We start from the raw sequence: 25,112 nt of genomic DNA on the forward strand, positions 1-25,112 counted from the left end.
TTTTTCTATTCTCCCAATACAAAAAGTAAAAGCCCTTCATAAAGATAACATTACTATTGGAGCACAAACACGCCACTAGTTTTAGCCTCTATAGAGTGCTAAATAATGAACATTTTGTTGGAGATTACATTAATTCTTGAGGTGTTGTTATAATCTAAAAATATCCTGCCCAGGATCGGCTCTAAGCATAGAACATTCAATTAGCTTTATAATAATATGTGGATATAAAAATCTACATTTAAAAATATAAGTGAAATCAGAATTAATTCTTAAGTTCTGGATATGTTTTTAAATTATTTGACTCAAGACAAGAACCCATGTAAATAAGCCTTATCAGAACACCATAGAGGAGGTCCCCCACCTATGAGACACTCTAAAAGGCTCCTGGACTTGCAAATATTGTCCATCCAATTTTCACAGAAGAATGCTATCTAAAGATTAAATTTGTCAAACTTTATTTTTGGCTTTCATTTGTCCCAAATGACGTCAAAATTTGATTTCAACAGAATCCCTTGCACTCAATGATTTCACTTGTCCTCGTTGGTCTAGTGGTAGGCTTCTCGCTTGGGATGCAAGAGGTTGTGGGTTTAATTCCCAGTCCAAGCTCATGGACTCTGTATGTCTCCGACCAATGGTTTGTTCCAATCGTTCATGAAGGCTACCAGTTTTTATTGGCGGGCTAGTCCAAGTGACGTCTTTTTATTTTTTATTAGGCTTAGAGGTGCCTTCAAACTCTACCATTCTATGATTCTATATTAGCACAAGGAAGTACAGGAAGCAATAGAATGCAACTAAAAGGGAGGAGATTCAGATTAGACATTAGGTAAAACTTTCTTACATTGACGGCAGTCAGAGAGGGGAACAGGCTACAATGGGAGGTGGTGAGCTCTCCATCAATGGAAACCTTCAAGCAGAAATTGGATAAACATATAGCTGGGATGACTTAGGAAAACCTGCACTAGCAGGGGGTTAGACTTGGTGGTCCTTGAGGTCCCTTCCAACTCTACCATTCTATGGTTCTATTATTCACAAATTGAAATTTCCCCAAAAAGAGGCTTGTTATGTTTTGAGGTCTCTCCAGACCCTAAAGCGTAATAACCATATGTCACAAACCACCGGGGGGGTCACTCAGAAATCCCCCGCGCTGGCTACCAGTACGTCACAATCGGGGGGTAACAAGTGGGGGTCACCCCTCCTTTATACCTCCCGACCGACAGACAGAGCACGTGACGCGCTCTCTAGCGCCCCTCTTATAGTCAGGCCAATTATGGAATTGCCCGACCATGAGCAAGGAGGCCGCTATACTACTTATGCCGATTATTGAAGGGTCCCCGGTGAGAGTAAGGTATATATTCCCCCGACCTCCGCGGGCGGAATATATAAAATCTCCCCGAATCTCACTGGCCTCCCCACAATAATCCTTGGCACAATTCGCTGCCACCAACCGATTTACGGTAACTATTAGCCGAACACACAGACGTGGGATTCAAGATCGAGATAACAGAACAGCCCAAGATTAATTATATAATTTAATCAGCCTAAAGCACACTAGAAACTACAATATATACAATAGGGAATCTACAGAATATACATATGTCAGAGTACAGTTACAATCAAAGCATGGGTTACAAACAGGCATACACAGTTCCAGCAGTTACCTTGTTGCGTCTGGCCACAGGGGGGCGCTGTACCCAGGTTTCTAGGATCCTTCCCACAGATGTTTCCTACACGTGCCCCCAGCGAAAAGAACACTGGAAAATGGCCGAAGTAGGGTTATCAACCTGGGCAAATCCAGGTCCCCTCCTACCTTAGTGACCTCAGAGGGAGCACTGCTCCACCCCTGGCTTGAGTTATGGACAATCCACAACATGGAATATGGGCCATAACTTTGCCTGGGAGCGTCGTAGGCGGACGCCAATGCTCTCATTGTGACAGTTATGAATTTAGCTACAGAACGAGGAGACTCATGACCTGTCTGCCAGTTCCCCATTGGCTGATTTCACGCCTGGGGCATTTCCCAATGTCCTGCTCCCATAAAAAGGGTGTGCCGGCATCGTCCGCATGCGGAGACACAATTTTTATGGTTGCCATATTTATCGGAAATATGGCTTGCGAGATATGAACCATTTTTTACTGGAGTCGTTCTGTCTGGCTATTTCCATAGCCTTGCTAACTAGCTAGCAGCCCCCACTACAGGGTCACGGCAGGGAGTCATCCTGTGTCCATTGTCCCCAAGCCACCTAATTTCCATATCACAGGACATGGCCATGGAGGTGTAAGTGGAACACTGAGAACAAGAAGGGAGGGGGCACTGCCAGGGAGTGATGAGGGATTATGACTGGAGTCATAATTCATCTTCATATCCCGGGATTTGCCTCACACCTCCCCCCTTTTGAGGGCGCTAGGGGGCAGCACACTCCGGTGTTCCCCCGTGCGCCCGTCCGCGACCTCTCCTTGTCGGGACAGCCCGTCTGCGTTACCGTGGTCACGGCCCCTTTTGTGGCGAATGGTGAAGTTGTATTGCTGGAGCGCAAGGCTCCATCGCAACAATCGCCCATTCGTCCCAGAGACGGTGTGCAACCAGCTGAGGGGATTGTGGTCCGTCTCCACGATGAAGTGGCGCCCGTATAGATAGGGTTGCAGACGCTGCAGGGCCCACACTATGGCCAGGCACTCCTTCTCCATCGTGGAATAGGCAACTTCCCTTGGTAACAGCTTCCTGCTCAGGTACAAGACTGGGTGCTCTTGGCTCGCAGAGTCCACCTGGCTGAGCACCGCACCGAGGCCGAAGTCACTGGCGTCGGTCTGTACTACAAACGGCCGCGTGAAGTCGGCTGCCTGTAGCACGGGCGGGCTGGACAGGGCGTCCTTTAGGGCCCGGAAGGCTGTCTCGCAGTCCATTGTCCAATCGACTGCAGAGGGCAGCTTCTTCTTGGTGAGGTCCGTCAAGGGCTTTGCCAGGCTACTATAGCATGGAACAAACCTCCTATAGTACCCAGCGGTCCCCAAGAAGGACATCACCTGCTTCTTGGTCCTGGGGGTGGGCCAGGATGCGATGGCTTCCACTTTCTCAGGCTCGGGCTTCAGTGTTCTCCCACCTACCCGGTGACCGAGGTACTGGACCTCGCTCATGGCCAGCTGACACTTTCCCGGCTTGATGGTCAAACCTGCCCGGTGGATCCGCCTGAGCACCTGTGCTAGATGCTCTAGGTGGTCCTCCCAGGTGGGACTGAAGACGGCAATGTCATCCAGGTACGCGGCCGCGTACCCTTCAAGTCCCTTGAGCAGGGTGTTGACCATCCGCTGGAAAGTGGCAGGGGCATTCCTCATCCCGAATGGCATCACCGTGGACTCGTACAGTCCAAATGGGGTAATAAAGGCAGAGCGTTCCCTGGCCTTGCGAGTCAGGGGGATCTGCCAATATCCCCGGCTCAGATCCATGATGGTCAGGTACTGAGCCCCGGCCAACTGATCGAGCAGGTCATCGATGCGTGGCATTGGGTACGCATCGGCGACCGTGACCGCATTGAGCCCCCTGTAGTCCACGCAGAACCGAGTGGTTCGGTCCTTCTTAGGGACGAGGACTACAGGCGAGGCCCAAGCGCTGTTGGATGCCTGGATCACCCCCAGCTTCAGCATCTCGTCAATCTCCTGGCGCATGTGTTGCTGCACCTCCAGGGAGACCCGATATGCTGAACGCCGGATCGGGGGATGATCCCCAGTGTCCACGTGATGGACAGCCAAGTCAGTCCTTCCGGGCTGGTTGGTAAACAACCCCCGGAAGGGGAGGAGGGTGGCCCACAGCTGGGACCGTTGGTCTTCCAAGAGCTGGTGGCCAACCTCCACATCCTCAATGGATCCGCCTGCCCTAACCTGGGCTAGCATATCCAAGAGGGTTTCCGCTTCTCCCTCCTCGGGCAGGTTGCACACGGGGAGCGCACATGCCTCCCGCTCATGATGTGCCTTCATCATGTTCACATGGAAGGGCTTCCGCCTTCCACGGGCAGGGTCCAGGGTGACCAGGTACGTTACAGGGTTGAGCTGCTGGTACACGAGGTATGGGCCTTCCCAGGCTGCCTGAAGCTTGTCCTGTGGTACGGGGACCAGTACCCACACCTTTTGACCCACTTGGTAGGTCCTCTCACAAGCGTTCTGGTCGTACCAACGCTTCTGATCGGCCTGGGCTTGAGCCATATTGTCGTGTACCAGTTGCGTCAAGGCCTGCATTTTGTCCCGGAAGCGCATGACATACTCGATAACCGACACTCCAGGGGTGGCCAAATCCCCTTCCCAAGCCTCTTTCACCAGAGCCAGGGGGCCCCGCACACGTCGCCCGTACAGGAGCTCAAACGGTGAGAATCCTGTTGAGGCCTGTGGAACCTCCCGGTAAGCAAATAACAGGTGTGGGAGATACCGCTCCCAGTCACGCCCATGGGAGTCGACCAACATCTTAAGCATCTGCTTTAAGGTGCCATTGAACCGCTCGCACAGGCCATTAGTCTGTGGATGGTACGGGCTGGCCACCAGATGTCACACCTGGACTTGCTTACAGAGGGCCTCCATCAGCTGGGACATGAATTGGGTCCCCCGGTCAGTGAGCATTTCCTGGGGAAAACCCACTCGGGAGAAAATCTCCAGCAATGCGGTGGCCACCTTGTCAGCCCGAATGGACGACAAGGCCACTGCTTCTGGGTACCGGGTGGCATAGTCCACTACCGTCAGTATGAAGCGTTTCCCGGAGCTGCTGGGGATGGCCAGCGGGCCGACCAGATCCACAGCCACCCTCCTGAAAGGCTCATCGATGATTGGCAGAGATACCAGTGGGGCTTTGGGGCGTGGCCCCGCCTTCCCCACTCTCTGACAGGTTTCACACGAACGGCAGTAGGCAGCCACATCGGCCCCCATTTTTGGCCAGTAGAAATGCTGGTTTAACCTGGCCTTGGTCTTAGCGATCCCTAGGTGTCCGGCCATCGGAATCTCATGTGCGATCCGCAACAACTCCGTCCGGAACGGATAGGGTACCACCAACTGTCGGTCCCTGGGCCACGCCTCCGGTGAACCCTGCTGGACCGTGGCCCGGTACAGCCGTCCTTGGTCCCAGACCACTCGCTCCGGGTCCGAGTCCGAGGGAGGCTGTGCCGCCTGCTCCTTAAGAGCTTTCAGGCTGTCGTCAGCTTCTAACGCTGCCTGAAACCCCTGACTAGATGTGGCCAGAATCGACGAGACTGTCACATCTTCAGTCAGTACCCCGGGACCTGTGTCCTGGCCTCCACCTGACTCGGCTGCCACTTGGTCAGAAGGGGAAGAGCTATCGGACCTCCGGGAGGCCCCTTGGCTTCCAGCACTCCCACTGCGGGTGACAGCGGCCACAGCCGCTGCGACCGTGGGTCGTGCCTGCTCCTCCTCCGTTCCTGACCAAGTCGCCGGTTCAGGCAGACCTACCTGGCTTCCTGACACCCCGGTTGTGGGGGAACCATGCACCGAGATCTTACCTGGGAGCACTTCCGCTCCTGGACCGGCCCCAATCTCACCTGCCTGTTCCCCTCCTGCAGCAACAGAACCCCGCTGTGAAATCTCTGGGGACCCCACATTTGCTGTGGTAGCCCCCACCCCACACACTGGTCCTCCCCCTGCAGCACCCTGCTCTCTGCTTATCCCTGCAGAGGGCAGCAGATCCCAGCTCACAGGCTGATTACTTGTAGAGGCATTGTCACACCTTTCTCTGACCCCCTCCCCTGTCACAGCTGCAGCTGTGTGTGTGTCTATGGTGTCTATGCAAGCAGAAATATCAGAGTTCACTCCCTCCTCCCTTACATCATTCATAGATAACACATTAACATTGTCCGGAGGCATGTCAGTACTGGCTGAAGGTTCAGCCCTTGGTTGGGGCCCAAACTGGGAGGTTATCTGCCCCAAATCTGTCCCAAGTAGCACGTTTGCGGGGATCCGATCAGTTACCCCCACCTCCCTCACCCCTCGCCCTGCGCCCCAGTCCACATAAATGTCAGCAACAGGCAGCGCCGGGTCAATGCCTCCAATCCCGGAGACAGCGAGGGTTTTTCCAGGGATCAAGTCTTGGGGGGACACCATCTCAGGCCGCACCAGAGTCACCTCCGAGGCGCTGTCTCGCAGTCCTATGGTCACAGACCGGCCGACGGTGACAGGTTGGAAGCTGTCCAGGGACCTACCACCACCCCCACCCACACAATACACCTTGGGCGGCCCTTGGGACGGGGACGGAGCCGGGGCCTTGGGACGCTGAGGGCACATGGCCTTGAAGTGTCCAGGTAGGTTGCACTGGTGGCACCGTCTTGGTTCTGCCACGGGCCTGGAGAGGGGAGTTGAGGGGGACACCCCCTGCAGTCTAGGGGCAGGTGGGGCAGTCGCAGAATTCATCTTACCCCCTCTCCAGGTGCTGCTGGTGGCTGCTCTCCTGGCTTCAGGAGCCCGATTGTTGGTGTAGTCATCGGCAAGGGCAGCTGTAGCCGTGGACCCCTTTGGCTTCTGGTCTCGGATGAACTGGCGGAGATCCTCAGGGCAGTTCCACAAGAGTTGCTCCGTGATGAACAAGTCCAGGATCTCCGGTCCGGTGGAAAGCTGCAGGCCTTGGGTCCAGTGGTCGGCAGCTCGGGCAAGTGCCCGCCTGTGGTCAGCCCAGGAGTCCTTTGGTCCCTTCTGTAGGCTCCGGAACTTCTTGCGGTAGGACTCTGGAGTGAGGTTGTACTGTTGGATCAGGGCCCGCTTGATGGTGTCGTAGCCCTGATCTGCCTCAGCAGGCAAGTCCCCAAGGATATCCAGGGCCTTACCCCTTAAACGGGGGGTCAGGTATTTGGCCCACTGGTCCTTGTCCAGATGGTGCTGCAAGCAAGTCCGTTCAAAAGCAGTCAAGAAAGAGTCCAAGTCTCCATCCTTCTCCAGCACTGGGAAGTCCTCAACACGGACCTTTGGAAGTTTGGTGTCTCGAAGGTCACATGTGGCTGATGAGGGCCGGAGCTGAGCTAGCTGCAGCTGGTAGTCACGGTCTGCCTGTCGCTCTCGCTCTTCACGCGCTGCCTGCCGCTCTCGCTCCGCAGCCTCACGCTCTGCGTGCCGCTCCGCAGCCTCAGCGTCACGCGCTGCCTGCCGCTCTGCCCTGCGCTCTGCCAGGAGTTCCTTGTAGCCCTTCTGGTCTCCAGCCTGGAGAAGGGCCATAGCCATTTGAAGAAGGCTATCCGAGCCTCCCAGGCTCGGTGGAATGGCACGTGGTGATCTGCGGCACGCTGCAGAGCTAGGCGATTCACTGTCCCTTTCAGAGCGGAGGGCTGGCATCTGGCTCGTTGAGGAACCTTGGGTGAGCTCCTCCTCATCTTGTCCAGCAGTGCCAGGTTGCGCAATGTCCTCGGCAGAACGGTTTTCTGGCGTCGAGCTCCTGGAGGACTCGTGGGCAACCTCCTCATTGCTGTCCACAGCACCGTCCTCCCTCTCTTCGGCTCCTGCCTTAGCATTGGCCAGTTGCATAGCTCTGCTCCTGGTGCCATCAGCCATTCTTGCAGACTTTTGGTCACTGACACAGAACTGACACCTGATGCCTCCACACACCTTACAGTATCTGCACTCTGACACTCTAGTGTTGAGCTAGTCTGAAGACCCCAGCAGCCACAGCTGCTGCAGGCAGTCTTTAGTGTCTGGGAGTATGGGTCTCACACTCACACACACTATTATCTCGATCCCACCGCTATGCCACCAATATGTCACAAACCACCGGGGGGGTCACTCAGAAATCCCCCGCGCTGGCTACCAGTACGTCACAATCGGGGGGTAACAAGTGGGGGTCACCCCTCCTTTATACCTCCCGACCGACAGACAGAGCACGTGACGCGCTCTCTAGCGCCCCTCTTATAGTCAGGCCAATTATGGAATTGCCCGACCATGAGCAAGGAGGCCGCTATACTACTTATGCCGATTATTGAAGGGTCCCCGGTGAGAGTAAGGTATATATTCCCCCGACCTCCGCGGGCGGAATATATAAAATCTCCCCGAATCTCACTGGCCTCCCCACAATAATCCTTGGCACAATTCGCTGCCACCAACCGATTTACGGTAACTATTAGCCGAACACACAGACGTGGGATTCAAGATCGAGATAACAGAACAGCCCAAGATTAATTATATAATTTAATCAGCCTAAAGCACACTAGAAACTACAATATATACAATAGGGAATCTACAGAATATACATATGTCAGAGTACAGTTACAATCAAAGCATGGGTTACAAACAGGCATACACAGTTCCAGCAGTTACCTTGTTGCGTCTGGCCACAGGGGGGCGCTGTACCCAGGTTTCTAGGATCCTTCCCACAGATGTTTCCTACACGTGCCCCCAGCGAAAAGAACACTGGAAAATGGCCGAAGTAGGGTTATCAACCTGGGCAAATCCAGGTCCCCTCCTACCTTAGTGACCTCAGAGGGAGCACTGCTCCACCCCTGGCTTGAGTTATGGACAATCCACAACATGGAATATGGGCCATAACTTTGCCTGGGAGCGTCGTAGGCGGACGCCAATGCTCTCATTGTGACAGTTATGAATTTAGCTACAGAACGAGGGGACTCATGACCTGTCTGCCAGTTCCCCATTGGCTGATATCACGCCTGGGGCATTTCCCAATGTCCTGCTCCCATAAAAAGGGTGTGCCGGCATCGTCCGCATGCGGAGACACCATTTTTATGGTTGCCATATTTATCGGAAATATGGCTTGCGAGATATGAACCATTTTTTACTGGAGTCGTTCTGTCTGGCTATTTCCATAGCCTTGCTAACTAGCTAGCAGCCCCCACTACAGGGTCACGGCAGGGAGTCATCCTGTGTCCATTGTCCCCAAGCCACCTAATTTCCATATCACAGGACATGGCCATGGAGGTGTAAGTGGAACACTGAGAACAAGAAGGGAGGTGGCACTGCCAGGGAGTGATGAGGGATTATGACTGGAGTCATAATTCATCTTCATATCCCGGGATTTGCCTCACACCATATCAGAGGAAAAGGAAGAAAGTTAAAAACAATAAAACATTATACTTATCTATCCTAAGCCCACTTCATACCTGTTCTTATGCTTCAACTTCTTTGGTCTTGGTTTTAGACCTCCTGGCCTCTAGTTTTGGGATCTTACTGCCTCTAAAAAACACTTTACTAATATGTCATTAAAAAGACAATATTACACCCAAAAATACACAAAACATATATAAAAATCAGCAGCAGGTCAGGGCAACCAATATCAAAAACAGGAAGATATAGGCTAAAGGGGCCCCTAATAAACTCTAGGGAGAAAATGTCCCCTACCTAACTACGGAGGGTTTGACACCTTAAGTTTTTAGCTACCCCCGTTCCATGTCGGCTGACCCTTTTCTGAGGGCTATCCTTTACAGCAGGGATTGAAAAAGGGTCAGCTGACATGGAATGGGGTCACCAGAAAATTTAAGGTGTCACATCTTCCGTAGTCAGGTAGGGGACATTTTCTTTAGGGTTTATTAGGGACCTCTTTAGCCTGTATCTTCCTGCTTTTGATATTGGTCATCCTGACCTGTTGCTGATTTCTATATATGTTTTGTGTATTTTTAGGTGTAATTTTGTCTCTTTTATAGAAATATTAATAAAGTTTTTTTTTATTGGGGTTTTAAGATATTTTTGGATATCTCTTTAGTACTCCGCCTGATCTTATTTCTACTAGTTAATGAAGCAACAATTTCAGTGTGGTCGGATTGAGTTCAATAAGTAAACGGATTAACCTCAAATTCCAATTAAAATGATTATCTTTATTGATATATATTAAAAAATGAAAAAAACACCCCGTGATATTGCACACGTAGGGTCACATAAGAGGGGGAGCTGAAATGTATGGGGTCCCTACAACTCACTAGGGGGACCTTGCTCCTACCTGCCAACGGAGGGTTTGACACCGTAACTGTTTTGGTAACCCCCGTTCCACGTCGGCTGTCCCTCACTATGCCCTAACTAATTAGTGAATTTAATATATAAATTACATTCTTTGTGGCCACACACTAGTAATCATGCATACAAGATATTGGTAATTTTCAATATATGTCAGACTACAGAATGTTTCCAAAAAATTGGAAGAAAAATTGACAATTTTCTATGTGTGTCAGACTATAAATTACTTCCAAAAAATTGAAAACAACTAAACAGGACCAAAAAGAGGAGAATCACAATTGGACACAATGTGTGCCGTTCCATCAGATGGTGATTCTACTCCCTCCTTTGTCCTGATACATTGTGGCCATCATGCATGGAAACACTCATCATAAACATGAATTATCTCAGTAGACACTGCACAACCCCAATCTAGGAAAAGTGTATACAGACAGTGCAGTGTCCAAGGACAACCAAATAAACAGTTAATAAGCCAAGCATATAAAGATGAACAAGATACGTTCAAAGGAAAGAGATGATGGTTACTTCCCTTTAATTGCATGCTCTATATCGCCTCGACGCGTTTCCCCTTCCAGGATACAAGGATCATCAGGAGGCTGAAGGATCATGAATACAAGATGTAGATGGAGAGGTAATCCATGGCTGTGCGCCTTTCTACTAGTTAATGCAATCTTACTGCCTCTGTTATGGCTGTTATGTGGATGCAACTAAAGAAAGTTTTTCCATGACAGGACCCCTTGCCCTCTCCAGAAGCCTCCGGATGAACCTTTGAACGAGAAGGGGAAAACGCGTTGACGCCAGGCAGGGTTTGAGACCTGCATCTTCAAAGGGAAGTGATGTTATTGTTTCATTACTATCTCATGTAATGTTTTGTTTGTTTTTTTTGCCATGAACTCTGGGATCTATTGAAACTTTATTAGTTCCCCAGTTATCAGTTCATGGGATAACATTTTGGTATGGTGGTAGTGTACCGCCCAGCTACCGCCGAGCCGCTCGGATACGGGCTCGTTTGTGGGTGGCTCGAGCGTCTCCAGACCCGGGGTCACTTCGCTCTGAAAGGGTGCTGACGCTACTTAGGGGGGTGGTAGGTAGGTGTACGGCTGGAGCCGCGATTAAGTTTGTGACACCACCCACGGGATGTGGTGTAGGTGTAGACACCATTGCTGCAGTTGTGGGGCACCTAGGTGAGATGGTAGTGCAGCCAGATGTTAACCCTTCCGTGGTCAGGGATGATGTCCCCCGGGACCCGTTGGGGATAGCTGGGCGGTGCAGGGCGATGTCCACGGCCGGAGGGCACTGTTGTACTCACTGTTATTGACACACACAAGTCACTGGTAAATGAAGTTGATGGTGGTCGGTGCCCGCAGCCAGCTGCGGTCGGGTCCCCCACCCGGATGGTGGTCTCTGCCTTTCTCCTGCACCATGTTGTGTAGATGTAGACTTCCTGCGCTTCAGCGACAGGAGTCTGCTCCCCGGCTGTGTATATGTCGGGAGAACCCATTTGCCCACAGACGCTAGCCCGTCGGATCTCTCTGCCTGTGCGGTGGCTTTCTGTCCCCCTCGGTGGGCTGTTGTCTTCAGTCGGGACTTGGGTGGGAAAGGACCTATAGTCCAGACCACAATCAGTGAATTAACTCAGTCCAGTGGATTCTGGACCTCATATCAGGGTCTGAGTACCCCCCTGTGTGCTCCAATTTCCGAGTCGGTTCCCCGGGTCGGTACCGGCGGGCCACTACCCTGTCCCCATCCACCACGGTTCCACCGAGCCATCTTCCCGGCTCCTTAAAGCTAAGACCACCGCTTGTCTCCTAGCCAAAAGTGCCCGGTTTCCAACCCTGGCACCTGTCAGACTCCTGCAGACCTGCTACACAGACCTGCTTCCACTCTCCTTCACTCCTGTCACTCTCCAACTTAACTCCTCCTGACAACTCACTGTGTTTCCTGCCTCAGGCCCTCAGAACTCCTCGGTGGGCATGGCCAACCGCCTGGCTCCGCCCCCTGATGCGTCCATCAAGCACTGAGGGAGGTGACTAGGGTTTTTGTGGTTGGCTGATGACTCCTTTTTAGGGGGACAGGTGTAGTGTGGGGGTCTACCTGTGACTACCTCGCTAGTCCAAGGTTTCACACTCGCACTCTATATACTCCTGCGGGTTGCAACTATTTTGAGCATTGCTGGTCATTTGTGTGCACCTCCTTCATACTGAGGTGCTGTTAATCATAACATTCAGTTTAAATTTGTGTACCAGGTGTGCTCCTCGACCCATTTTGCAGGGTTATATTGTGTTTCCTCCCTAATTTTGTGTTTTAACTGGCAGTGTTTTTCTCTATCAGCTGGGTCAGGATTAGTTTGAATTGTTATAGAACAGGGGCGTCTTGTCAATCCTGTGACAAAGCCCTCCTTTGTGATCAAGTATCCATATATTGTTTTAACATTTTTTGAGATTTTCCGTAGCCCTTTTTGATGTTTTTCATCCTTTCCTTATTAGGGTTGTCCCTTATATAGAGATAGGAAAAAGGGATAGCCAACGTGGAACGGGGGCACCTGAAAAACTTAATGTGTCACACCCTCCATGGTTAGGATGGGGCAGATTTATCCTAGGGTTTGCTTTGTCCCCCCTCCCTTATATTTCCTTTTCCCTTTTGGTCATCCTGACCTTGTGCTGAATTTTATATTTGTTTGTGTAGTTTGGGTATAAAACTTTAATGAAGTATTAATAAATTGCTTTTATTGGGGATTTGAGGTATATTTTGTTAATTCTGCTTGCTGAGGTCCCGACCCTTCTGGTCACATGGGTATAACGTCAGTACAGGTCCTTCTAGTCACTTAGTAAAATAATTCTATAATAAAATTAGCATAAATAACAGGGGGATTATGGACAGGCAGTGGGGAGAGAATCACTATGAATACCCACTCCAGCTATCAGCTGATCGGCAGCTGCTGCCACTAAAAAGCTGCTCATTTTACAAGCTATACTTGCTTGTGTTTCAAAACCTATACATCCTAGCTGACAACTGAAGGTCTGTATAAAATCAGCATGATAGTGCCAGTATAGCACTGACTTTAGGTTATATAGAAAAATCCTGGTGATTGGTGCGCTTTAAAGGGTCTGACCACTTTCTTTTGTGAATGCAGCTTACTTCACAAACTGAACAGTACTTCTGTCCTCAAAATGATGCCTCTGATGGAGAAGATTGTAACCAGACTAGTCCATCAATCTCCTCCAATTATAAAACACCTCCCACGCTGATGGGAAAATATGGTCATATGCTCCTCTATTATTAGCAATTTTATGGGCATGAGGGTGGACATTTTATGTTTGAACCTGCACTACCAAGACAATGGGGAAAAACTCTTTAAAACTGGAGACAGGTGTAATCTGAGATTTTTAAGACTAAAGTGGTAAAGAAGAATGACTCATCTTCTGGATGACATCTAAAATATTTTCGTACCTTCTAATATTTTCTCCCAAACCAAAACTTAACAAATAGGTTGTCCAGGAAGAACTTAAAAAACAAATATAATTTTCACCCTCACTTGTCTAGGTGGTGAGCTCTCCATCAATGGAAATCTTCAAGCGGAAGCTGGATAAGCATATAGATCAGTTGTATTAGGAAAACCTGCTCTCCCAGGGGGTTGGACCCGATGGCCCTTGAGGTCCCTTCCAACTCTACCTTCTATGATCTATGATTCTATGATTCTATGTTGACACAGCTACTTGTTCCGTTCATGTTCTAAGGCACCAGCTTTGGCTCTGGCTCTGACCTCTTTTCTTTTCACTGGGGCTTCAGGTGATGGCGAGCTTTAAACGCATGTTGTAAAATCATGATGTCCTAACATTTTAAGGCCAAGCTGCTATCCGAATTGCCAACTAAGAGTGGGATGAAGGCTTTAGGTGTACCAGATGTCTTTGGAAGTCGACAAATGACCACGGAAATTGTGCAGGTGTAGAGTGAAGTGAATATGATATTTCATTGTTTTCTAATCCCTTTCCGACCTATATGAGTCTAGGAAAATGACGTCCAACTCATCTGTATAAAATAACATTTCTTTGTCACCTTTACAAAAATATCTCTGAAAAAAAAATATTGACTTTGTTATTTAGAAGATTGCTCCATGAGAAACACTGATTTCATACCACAAATATAGGACATTCAAGATACTTCATGTCCTGATAGTTCGGATCAGCTTTCACGAAAGCTGAATGGTTGGCCCATTATAGTCAATGGTTGTTATTGTGTTCTCCCAATATGGTTGTCATGTCCGTGGATCTCCAGGAAAGTGCCATTTCACTTGATCTCTAAATATTCCCACCCCATGTACCTGCTTTCACAAAATGCTGCATAGCTAGTACAATATTGTCAATTGCCATCCTTGTGATCTTGGACTTACTAACTTCCAATTCCGCTGATTAATATTAAATAAAATAATAAAATACTGTACAGCCATGAAAACCTATTTGAGCCATTTGGAGAAGGGGACTCTCATCTATATAACATTGTTTTTGTACTTATATGCTCTTGTACATTACAGATTATATTCAATGTACCTTTAATGATAATGGTGCACTAACAATAATGTTATCAGAGCCTTAGACAATATTCATTATACTTTAAAAGCCATTAAGTATCATTAACTGACATTTACTTGGCGTTGTATTAATTATTAATAATGGCTTTGGTAGGTCGACCTTTCAGCATTATGTTCAGACAATGAATTACAGCATATGAATATTAATTGTAATTTATCTATATGCCTCATTCACCCATCTATGATTGCTGGACTGAATAACTATTGGACTCAACACTGTAATTACATTTACAGGCTTACACCTAGGAAATAATAAGAATGTATACAAGGTCGCTATTCTCCTAACCACGATAATCTGAGTTTACAGATTGTAAGAATTAAGGAGCTTTCGAGCTATACCCAACACCATGATTTAACTTTGAGACTCTTGATGGCTCTTGCACTGGAATTTATGAAATTTTAATTACATCTTTGAAATATGGACTTTAGGAGCTTTTATTCCCTCCCTCTCCGATTTTGTTTTGCCTTTCACTTTTACAAACCAGTAGTTTTTCGCTGACTAAATGCGAAGAGAAATCTTGCAGCATGGTAAGGAAAACTACAAAAATGCACCTATCTCCAAAGACAAAGTTCATGTTATAAACCTGTCCTGGGTATCCCAGGCTCTGCTTTTTGATGGTCAACCACTAGGTTTTACTAGATGCAACTAGTAAAGGGGTAGTCAAACAAGCCAGAGGTCAGAGCCAGGAAGTCATGTATGGTATACAGGAGGAAAGCGGAGCTGAGGTCAGGGTACGAGCTGGAGGTCAGAAGCCAGGAAGTAACATAAGGTACACAGGGAAAAAGCAGAACCGAGGTCAGGGTATGATCCAGAGGTCAGAGGCCAGGAAGTCACTCAAGGTACAAAGAGAGAAAGCGGAACCGAGGTCAGGGTGTGAGCTGGGGGTCAGAAGCCAGGAATAAACATCAGGGTCAGGGCCACGTGCAGAGAAGGGTCACAAAGGTCCAGGGTAGCAAGACAAAATCATAACGAAGCACTTATGGGAGCTGGAGCACTCACTGCAGAACAGGAACTATGACAGGCAGCGTTCTGGGCAAGATCGCTCCATATTGAAGCAGAGCAATCACCCGAAAAGAGGCACCTAAAAACAGGCTCCTCCCAACACCAGGGCAGGACCCGAGGCCGGGAACAACCCATTCACTGGAGCACAATAAAAAAAACAGAGCATCGGCTCTGCAGTGGAGCTGAGAACTATAAATAAAAACCATGACATGCTTCCTTTCTCTTGTTTCGCTGTCTTCTGTTGTGCTCGTAGTCATGTTTTGCAAGTTGCCCAGCATAGATCAATAACACAATGTCCCTACACCTATTTATCCAGAGTTCTACAACTGGGGTGCTCCACTTTCTGTCCATACTGTGTTTTTCTTGCTTCTATCCCTGCTGGATTCCACTTCACACATCCTTCTGCTTCTGAGATTTATGTGTGTTCCAAGTCCTCCCACCCCATGTACCTGCTAGATTCCTGAATCAAAACCAGGGTTTGTGTGCCCACTCAGACAGGAGGCTTAGAGAATCAACCTCACCTGGTGAGTCTAACAGTTCAAACAACTAGTGGTGATGTTTGACTGCTACAAGAATCTTGGAATGGGTTGCCACACAAATGTAAGTGTTCAACAATACGAAGTATGTTGTCAAAGGGTGTTGCCAATCTTTATAGAATTTTTGCCCTTTTCAGAGTCTGTAAGAATGTATTAAATAGATCTCTAAGCCTATGCAATGGTGCAGTATTTATTGGTTCTTCTCTCACAATGAATATGATATCTGGGCATATGACCAAGAGGGGTGCCCCCAATAGTGGTATTTGCACTAACATATCTATATGTAGTGCACCATATGGCCTAGTAAATTTTTAGTAACACCCATAGTAAACCATATGGCTTTCTAAATCATAATGCGCAAAATAAGAAAGGAGATTCGTTCTTTAATGTGCATTTTCACTATATGTTATACTGTAATGTGGATACTGTAGCACCTAATAGAAACCCTTTCCTTTTTCTATTAGAATTTAAAGGTTGTGTTCATATGTAGCAGTTGTACAATAAGTTTTACTATTATTTTAAAGACCTTTACCAGTGCTTGCCTTGGAAATTCAATGTATTCACGGTAAAATCAGTACAACGTTTGTCTGGGACCCTAGGCTCCCAATGGCTGCATCGGGCAGACTTTGTGCTAGGCACTTCATCTCTCAGATACCAAAGGATCCCATGACATTTATTCTTTAACCCCTGTACAAGAATCTGGTCTTACAATGGAGTCCACCAGATCACTTCCATTTACTGGCTGCTAGCCAGAGGAACAAACCAGAGGCGAGAGAAGTCAAGGTAGCCGAGTCAGAACCAAGAGGATAGTCGAGGTAGAAAATCAGAAGATAAAGAAATAGTAAGGGAAAAAGTCCATGGTCAGGCAACAGAAAATTCAACAAGCAAAGCAGAAGTAAAGAGCACAAGACAGATCAAGAGAAGAAAACTTTAACTAGCAGTGAGAGTCAGAGGTTCAGGAGCTTAAATAGAAGAAAACTGCGAGCAGGGCTCAGAAAATGAAGCCAGGAATTAACGACAGAGCTTCCTGACAGAGAAGCTCCAAAACACCCAGGTATTATTTAGGACTGCCCAGTAACCAAAGTGGAAAGAGAAGGAATAGGTACTTGCATGGATATTATAGATGGTCACACAATAGAAACCGTTACCTGATTAAAAAATCCCATTTTAAATAAAAGGTACGGGTTCATCAGTTTATGCACCAATGTTCCATCCCTCAAATAGCATTGTGGTGTTTCCATATTCTGCTGACAAACGGCATTTTAGCTTGACCTTGTATTGGTAAGTATGCATTTTTTCAGTGCACACTATAGAGACAGGTTGTCGATTTCACCATTGTTATACACTCTCCAAACCAGTGAAATAAAATACCGTATAGAGACATGTACTGTGGTTTCTAATTAAAAGATGATCCTACTGGCTGGTCTTATCCCATCACCGGGAAGAAGTCACAGTAAACAAAAATCTTGTGTTTTAATGGCTGTTGTAAAAAACTTATAGCATTACATGGTGCCCATTAAAACACTGAAACTGTGAAAGTGGCAGTCACTCTTATAAAGTAGCTCTGCATTCTGGGATTTGCAGGCATTTCCAAAAAAGATCCAATATAGAACATAAAACCTGGAATTGTTGTCCAGAGACAAGCACATTGAAATTTACCTTGCAACAACTGTGTGGCCACATATGGACACAGCTAGTATAATCATCTGACAATACAGTATCACTAAATTATGTAAGCAAATTCTATAAATGAGGTGATCTGGCAAAATTTGAGTTTGCCTGCTCACAAATTTTTTCCCAGGAAATTTGATTCACTGACGAGTTATTCTTCACCAATGTAATGTCCTTTATTGTGCTTCAAGGTCTCTCCAGACAACAGAGCATAATAGCCTTAATATTTTAAAAAAAATAATAACTATACTCACCTCTCTACTCACTTCTCTGGCTCTTCTGCTCCTCACCGCCACCCATCCGGTCCTCATCGCATCATCGGATCAGCATTGGTTGTGTGGAAATCTTTGGGGCAAAAGTCGCTAGGCCAAGGCTTGCGGGTTTGCTAAGAAGGGTGCTGTGCATCTGCCCACAGATGTTGAGACCATAGCATTACTGGTTGTGCTGCAAACTTTGAGGGCACATCTGCAGAACCCTCCGGGGCCTAGCCCACTCAGAAGCCTGGGCTTATCGGCAGAGTCCCTGGAGATTTTATCACCATCCTTACTCATCCAAAGATGAAACAAGCACTGGACAGGGGGGTGGTGAGTAGCGGAAGGTAGAAAGAAGTGAGGGTAATGTATTGGGTTACTTTTACATTTTGATGGCTTTAATTGTTTCAGTGAAATGGATTGATGAAATTGATGAATCCATGCAAAAGTGAATTACAAAAATGTCTCCATTTGGAGAATGCAAATATTTGTAAAATTTGAGTAGAATTCATAATCTCTAGTAAAGGCAAAACAGGAAACACTGCAAAATGATAAACAAGCAGGTCAGACGCTTGGACAAGCTCTACTCGACCACCTAATATAATTGAAATCAATGGAAAACTTGAAAATTTTCTAGAAGATCTTCCATAAAAATGCTTGAGTTTCCCATTGACTTTCCCTATGGTCGAAATTTGAGTCTAGCCCATCCGAATGTCTGACCTGCTTGTTTTGAGTTCTGAGCACCTGGGCATGGCAGTGCTTGCTAATCAGTAGACTGCACCACAAAAAGTGCACTAGGATTTAGTCTACCACAATGCACTCCCAAATAAGAAGGTTCAAAAAAATCCTTTCCCAATTCATCTGAACCAGAAGAACACAGCGAGAGTCACAGATCATTGGCCTACACTCACTGAGGCTTAGAGAGAGATGTTGGTGCTCTCAACATCATTCTAGGCTGACTTGATTTAGGAGCCCAGGCTAGAGTGGCTCTTTCCCTGAAGGAAAAATGCTTGGGGTTACAGTAGGGTGCAGAACCTGATGGTCCCACAGTGCCCCCTAGAAAAGTCAGGAAGGAACTGTATTCTGAAAAGTGCAAGTGACAATGACATGTGCAAAGGTAGACACAAACTAAAAAACAAATAATATAATCACAACACCTATATTAGTATGATTCTTGAGCTTAAAGTATAAAGCCCATATGCACAATAGAATAAAAAATATATATGCAAAAAGTGTTCAAAAGTCAATAAGCAAAATATATATTTTATTGTTAGCAATAGTTGAAAACAGTTTGTAGACAAAAAGTTGAACATATAAAATAATACAATATATAGGTGGGCAATGGCACCACACTCTCATATAATTATTCAGCGAAAGAAATGAGAGAGAGATGTCTCAAAATTGTAATAACATGCAGCGGCATAATACAACCAACCTCGCCTATAAGGGAACACAACTGAGAAGGAAGTTGAATCAAGCTGACAAGCTTGATGCGAAATGCGTGTCAGGGGCTTTGCATTATAGGCAAGATTTTGTTAATGCCACTGCACAATCTTACATGATTTATATGTATCATTTTGTATGTCTACAAATTGCTTATAACTTGTTGCCTATAATAAAATATTTATGTCATGATTCATGCATGGCTCTACTGTCCCTAAGCCGATGCATATATCCGGCATGGGTGTTTAGGTTCCTTGAGAGGGCTCTGTTCATTCTGGCCTTGTTCCGGGGGTCGCGCCACTGTATCTTGGAGCTGCTACCTCCAGGACACCGATAGTAATGTTTCTGGCTCTGCTCCGTGCACTGTTCCTGAGAGAAGTTCTCTGTTTCTTCTCCTGATATCCGGTACTGTTTGTCTTGACCTCTGTCCCTCCTGTCCGACCTGACCTGACCTCCATTCCCCCAACCTGACCTCCATTTCTCTGGCCTGTCCTAACTTCCGTCACTCCTGCCCATCCTGACCTTGTCCCTCCTTTCCTCCCTGTCCTCCGGTCTCTGGTCCTATTCCTTGTCCTCAACTCCCTCACCTGTGCTTACTTGCTCTCCCAGTATCCGACCTCGGCTCTGTTCTTTGACTTTGGCTTGTTTTCTCCTTGGTACAGACGTGGCATCCCGGCATACACCGTGACTGATCGACTATCCCTGCTCTTGTGCTAGAAACCTCTAGTGGATGACTTCTGGCTAACTGCACTCAGGAGTTCTCTTTTTATCTGAGCCTCCTAGTGGTGGCTTGATATTTTTTATTTAGTCACTTGCAAATTTTTTGTATAGGTATTTTTAAGTAAAATAAATAGTGAAGGTGTTCAGAATGTCAAACTTTTTGAACTTTCTGTTTCTAAAATATAAAATTAAGTAAAATTGCATGATTTAAAAGTGTGAAAAGAAGTGTGTTGTAATTTTCAGTTGAGCTCCCATACCCAATGAGTTCAGGAACCTCAGGATTATCAATCCTGGGACACTTTTGCACCTCAACTTTTCAATCATAAGTTGATCTCATTGCTTTGACCCTGGAAATCGGGGTCACCTGACCAGATGACTAAAGAGGCCACCTGCCCTACACCCCAACGTTTCCATCCTTTAGGCATTGGTGTGTTTGACTTTGCATTGGTGGGCCAGACCGAATCCACTAACACCAGCAACAACGGCACTTGATCTTTGCCAAGTCCCCATAGAATGTATACATGTGGCATTCAATTTTAATTTTCAGGATTGCTACATCGAATAGGTGGTAGTAGATGTTCAGTCCTCTTCCTCTCTGGAGCGGCAATTTTCATAATGAGGAGTCCAAGATAAAAGTTGCAGATTGCGCAACAAATTCCGATACCAGTTGTAATATATTTTACATTTTAATCCTCAGTAGAAATTAGTTTTAAAATGGAGAAGCTTGGGTCTATTGATCTGATGTCTTAGCATGCCAGAAAAAGTGTTAAACAAAAGTGAAGTGTGAGATTGAATGAACCAAGATATGCTTCAATATTCATCATCGATGTGTTGACTACAGATTGGAGCAATTGAGTTCCTTTGGGAAACAAAATAACTAAATAAACATAAAAAGTGTTTCTAGCTGTCAAAATAGTATCTAAAAACAGGAAACAAGGTCCACTTAAGATTCCTCCCATCCAACCATGGACTGTATTCAGATAATGGTAGACTTATCAAATATTGACAAATGTGAAATGATAACAATCAGTCAGTGTCAGAAGCAAAGAGGTTCCCACCTCTATTTTACAAATGATCCAATTAAGGAAAACACGCAGACTATAAAAGTCAAAATCAACAATGCGCTGCACACTGACAGCCCATCTAGCATATAAAATCAATATTGTATTCACTTTCTTTCTGGCATTGAAGCAATAGTACTAACTTTCTTACCTTTTTAGTCAAATACACAATCGATCATACCTTACTACCTAGGGAACAGTGGCTGGAGATGAATTCAGAATGCAATTTTCTATCACTTTCTTTTCAACTGACTCTAACGGGATTCTTGCATTTCATGAGAGAAAGGTAATATTTTTATGAAAAAACTTGACTAAGAATGGTCTAAATGTTATAATTGCAATTTCATGTCAGATTTAGAATGGGTAAAAATATTACAATGTAGGAAGAGTAAAAATCATTTTCTTAGGCATTTGTGCTTTAAACTTTCTCATGCTGTGTGATTCATTGGTTAGATAGATAGATAGAAAGAGGATAGTTAGTTAGATAGAGGATAGAGGGATAGATAGATAGAGGATAGATAGATACATGCTAGATAGATAGATAGATAGATAAATAGATAGATACATGATAGATAAATAGATAGATAGAGGATAGATATATAAATACAAGAAAGATAGATAAATAGATAGATAGAGGGATAGATAGATAGATAGATAGAGGGACAGATAGAGGGATAGATAAATAGATAGATAGAGGATAGATAGATAGATACTAGCGTTGAGTAGAGATGAGCGAACCGGTCCCGGTTCGGCTCGAGGTCGGCTCGCCGAACGGGGGTCCCGTTCGAGTTCGGTTCGTCGAACGTTCGACGAACCGAACTCGAACGTATAGGCTATAATGGGAGGCAATCACAAACACATAAAAATGCATTATAAATGTACACAAACAGTTAATAAACATTGCCATAACACTTACCGGTCCTCGTGATCCCTTCTGCACTCTGTCTCCTGCCGCTATTCCATCCGATGATCGCTGAATCCTCCCGGTGACCTGCACTGCCAGCAGAGATGCAGGACCTATCGTGATGTCAAAATAGCCATGTGACCAGTCACGTGGCTATTATCTCATTGGCTACAGACTGGTCACATGACTATGACACGTCATGTAGGACCTGCGAGTGCATCTCTCCGGTACACGGTGCACATATGTGCATCGCCGTGTACCGGCGACATGCTCTAGCACACGGTCGACTCCCCGTTCCGTTAGGGACCGGCTGACACAGCCGGTCATTAACGGAGATCACCGTTGCCATAGCAACGCAGTTAGCGGTGACGTCACCGCTAACCGCGGCTCCGAGAGCACCGTTGCTATGGTAACGCGTCTGTCAGCGTTACCGCTGTTACCGCTGACAGCCAGCACTGATCACTCACGGAGTGAAGGCTGCACGCTGCTTCCCGATTGTAGTGAGGATTGTACTGAGGATGAGGTTCCCCAGCCCATGATGGGCTGGTGCACCTCATCCTCACTACAATCGTCACTACTACTACACTAGAAAGAAAGAAGACAGAAGAGCAGGATCGTGGAGGGCTGACAGGGGGTAATAAAGATGGAGTCTCTAATGTGTCTGTGTATTTATTTCTATTAAAGTATTTTTTCTCTGTGTGGTGTTTTTTTTAACCCCTTATTGGAGATTCTTAATGGCCGGGTCAAACGTGCCTGACATTAAGAATCTCTGGCTTAATACTGGCTAGTAAAACAAAGCCAGTATTAACTCATGATTACCCAACAAGCCACCCGGCTCCAGGGCTGTTGGAAGAGTTGGATACAGCGCCAGATGATGGCGCTTCTATGAAAGCGCCATTTTCTGGGACGGCTGCGGACTGAAATCCGCAGCAGAGGCGCCCAGAAACCTCGGGCTCACCTGTGCTGCGGATTCCAATCCCCAGCTGCCTAGTTGTACCCGGCTGGACACAAAAATGGGGCGAAGCCCACGTCACTTGTTTTTTAATTATTTCATGAAATAAGTGAAATAATTAAAAAAAACGGGCTTCCCTATATTTTTGGTTCCCAGCCGGGTACAAATAGGCAACTGGGGGTTGGAGGCGGCCCGTGGCTGCCTGCTGTACCTGGCTAGCATACAAAAATATGGCGAAGCCCATGTCATTTTTTTGGTGGGCAAAAAAATTCTGCATACAGTCCTGGATGGAGTATGCTGAGCCTTGTAGTTCTGCAGCTGCTGTCTGCTCTTCTCCATACAGATAGCAGCTGCAGAACTACAAGGCTCAGCATACTCCATCCAGGACTGTATGCAGAAGTTTTTTGCCCCCTGAAAAAATTATGTGGGCTTCGTCATATTTTTGTATGCTAGCCAGGTACAGCCGGCAGGTACGGCTGCCCCCAACCCCCAGTTGCCTATTTGTACCCGGCTGGGAACCAAAAATAAAGGGAAGCCCTTTTTTTATTATTTCATGAATTTAATGAAATAATTAGAAAACAAATGACGTAGGCTTCGCCCCATTTTTGTGTCCAGCCAGGTACAACTAGGCAGTTGGGGATTTGAATCCGCAGCACAGGTTGGCCTGAGCTTTCTGGGCCCCACTGCTGCGAATTGCAGTCTGCAGCCGCCTCAGAAAATGGCATTTTCATAGAAGCGCCATATTCTGGCGCTGTATCCAACTCTTCCAGCACCTGCCTGCTATACCTGGCTAGCATACAAAAATATGGCGAAGCTCACGTCCTTTTTTTGTAGTTTTTTGGCAAAAAAAATAAAAAATGCTTCCCTGGAGTTTCCATTGCCAGTGAAGGTAACACCAAGCAGTGGGGGTTAGCAGCCAGTAGCTGCTTGGATTACCCTTAGCTAGCAATACAAAAAATGCAGCGGGAGCCCATATATATTTTTTTTAATTATTTATTTAAATAACTAAAAATAAAATGGGCTTCCCTGTATTTTGATTGCTGGACATCACAGTGCTGTAAAAATAAATCTTTAAAAAAATGACGTAGCGCTCCGCGGTATTTTTGATTCTCAGCGCAGATAAAGCAGACAGCTATGGGTTGCCACCCCCATCTGCCTGCCGTTACCTTGGTTGGCAATCAAAATACAGGGAAGCCCATTAATTTTTTCTATTTAAAAAATAGTTAAAAAAAAAATGACGTTGGGTCCCCCCATTTTTGATAGCCAGCTAGGGTAAAGCAGACGGCTGTAGCCTGAAAACCACAGCTGGCAGCTTTACTATGGTTGGGAATCCAATGTGGAGGTCCCCTCAGGCCCTTTTTTATAATTATTTTATAAATATTAATAATTACACAATAAAAGTAGGGTCCCCCCCAAATTGGATCACCAGCCAAGGTAAAGCGGACAGCTGTGGTCTGGTATTCTCAGGGTGGGAAGTTCCATAGTTATTGGGCATTCACAGCCTAAAAATAGCAGGCCGCAGGCACCCCAGACGTGGCGCATCCACTAGATGCGCCAATCCTGCCGCTTCACCCCAGCTCATCCCGTGCCCTGGTGCAGTTGCAAACGGGGTAATAAATCGGGTTGATACTAGCTGTAAAGTAACCTGAGATCAAGCCCAGCAGTTTGTGATGTCATGGCGTCTATTAGATACTCAACATCATAAACTGTCAGTACTAACAAAAAAAAAAAATCGACAAAAGAAATTTATTTGAAAAAACAGTCTCCAAAACATTTCCTCTTTCACCAATTTATTGTAAGAAAAAAAATAAAGGGGTCCCACGACGACTCTGGACCGTCTAGAATATGGGGGGGAGACACTCAGGGAACGTATCCCCCATTTTCTAGGAGTGCAGACCCTTCATGTGAGGAGTGTGGGTGCAATGAATCTGCACTCACTCTTCTCGGTTCCACAGCAGCAGAGTCCATGTCGTAATGGTTGCTACCAAAGCTGCAATGCCCTGCTCATGAGGTAAGGGCATGCCTAATCAGGAGAACTACTGTAGAGGAAGCTCTG

This window comes from Anomaloglossus baeobatrachus, chromosome 1, assembly GCF_048569485.1.
Source record: "Anomaloglossus baeobatrachus isolate aAnoBae1 chromosome 1, aAnoBae1.hap1, whole genome shotgun sequence".
NCBI classification, from domain to species: Eukaryota; Metazoa; Chordata; class Amphibia; order Anura; family Aromobatidae; genus Anomaloglossus; species Anomaloglossus baeobatrachus.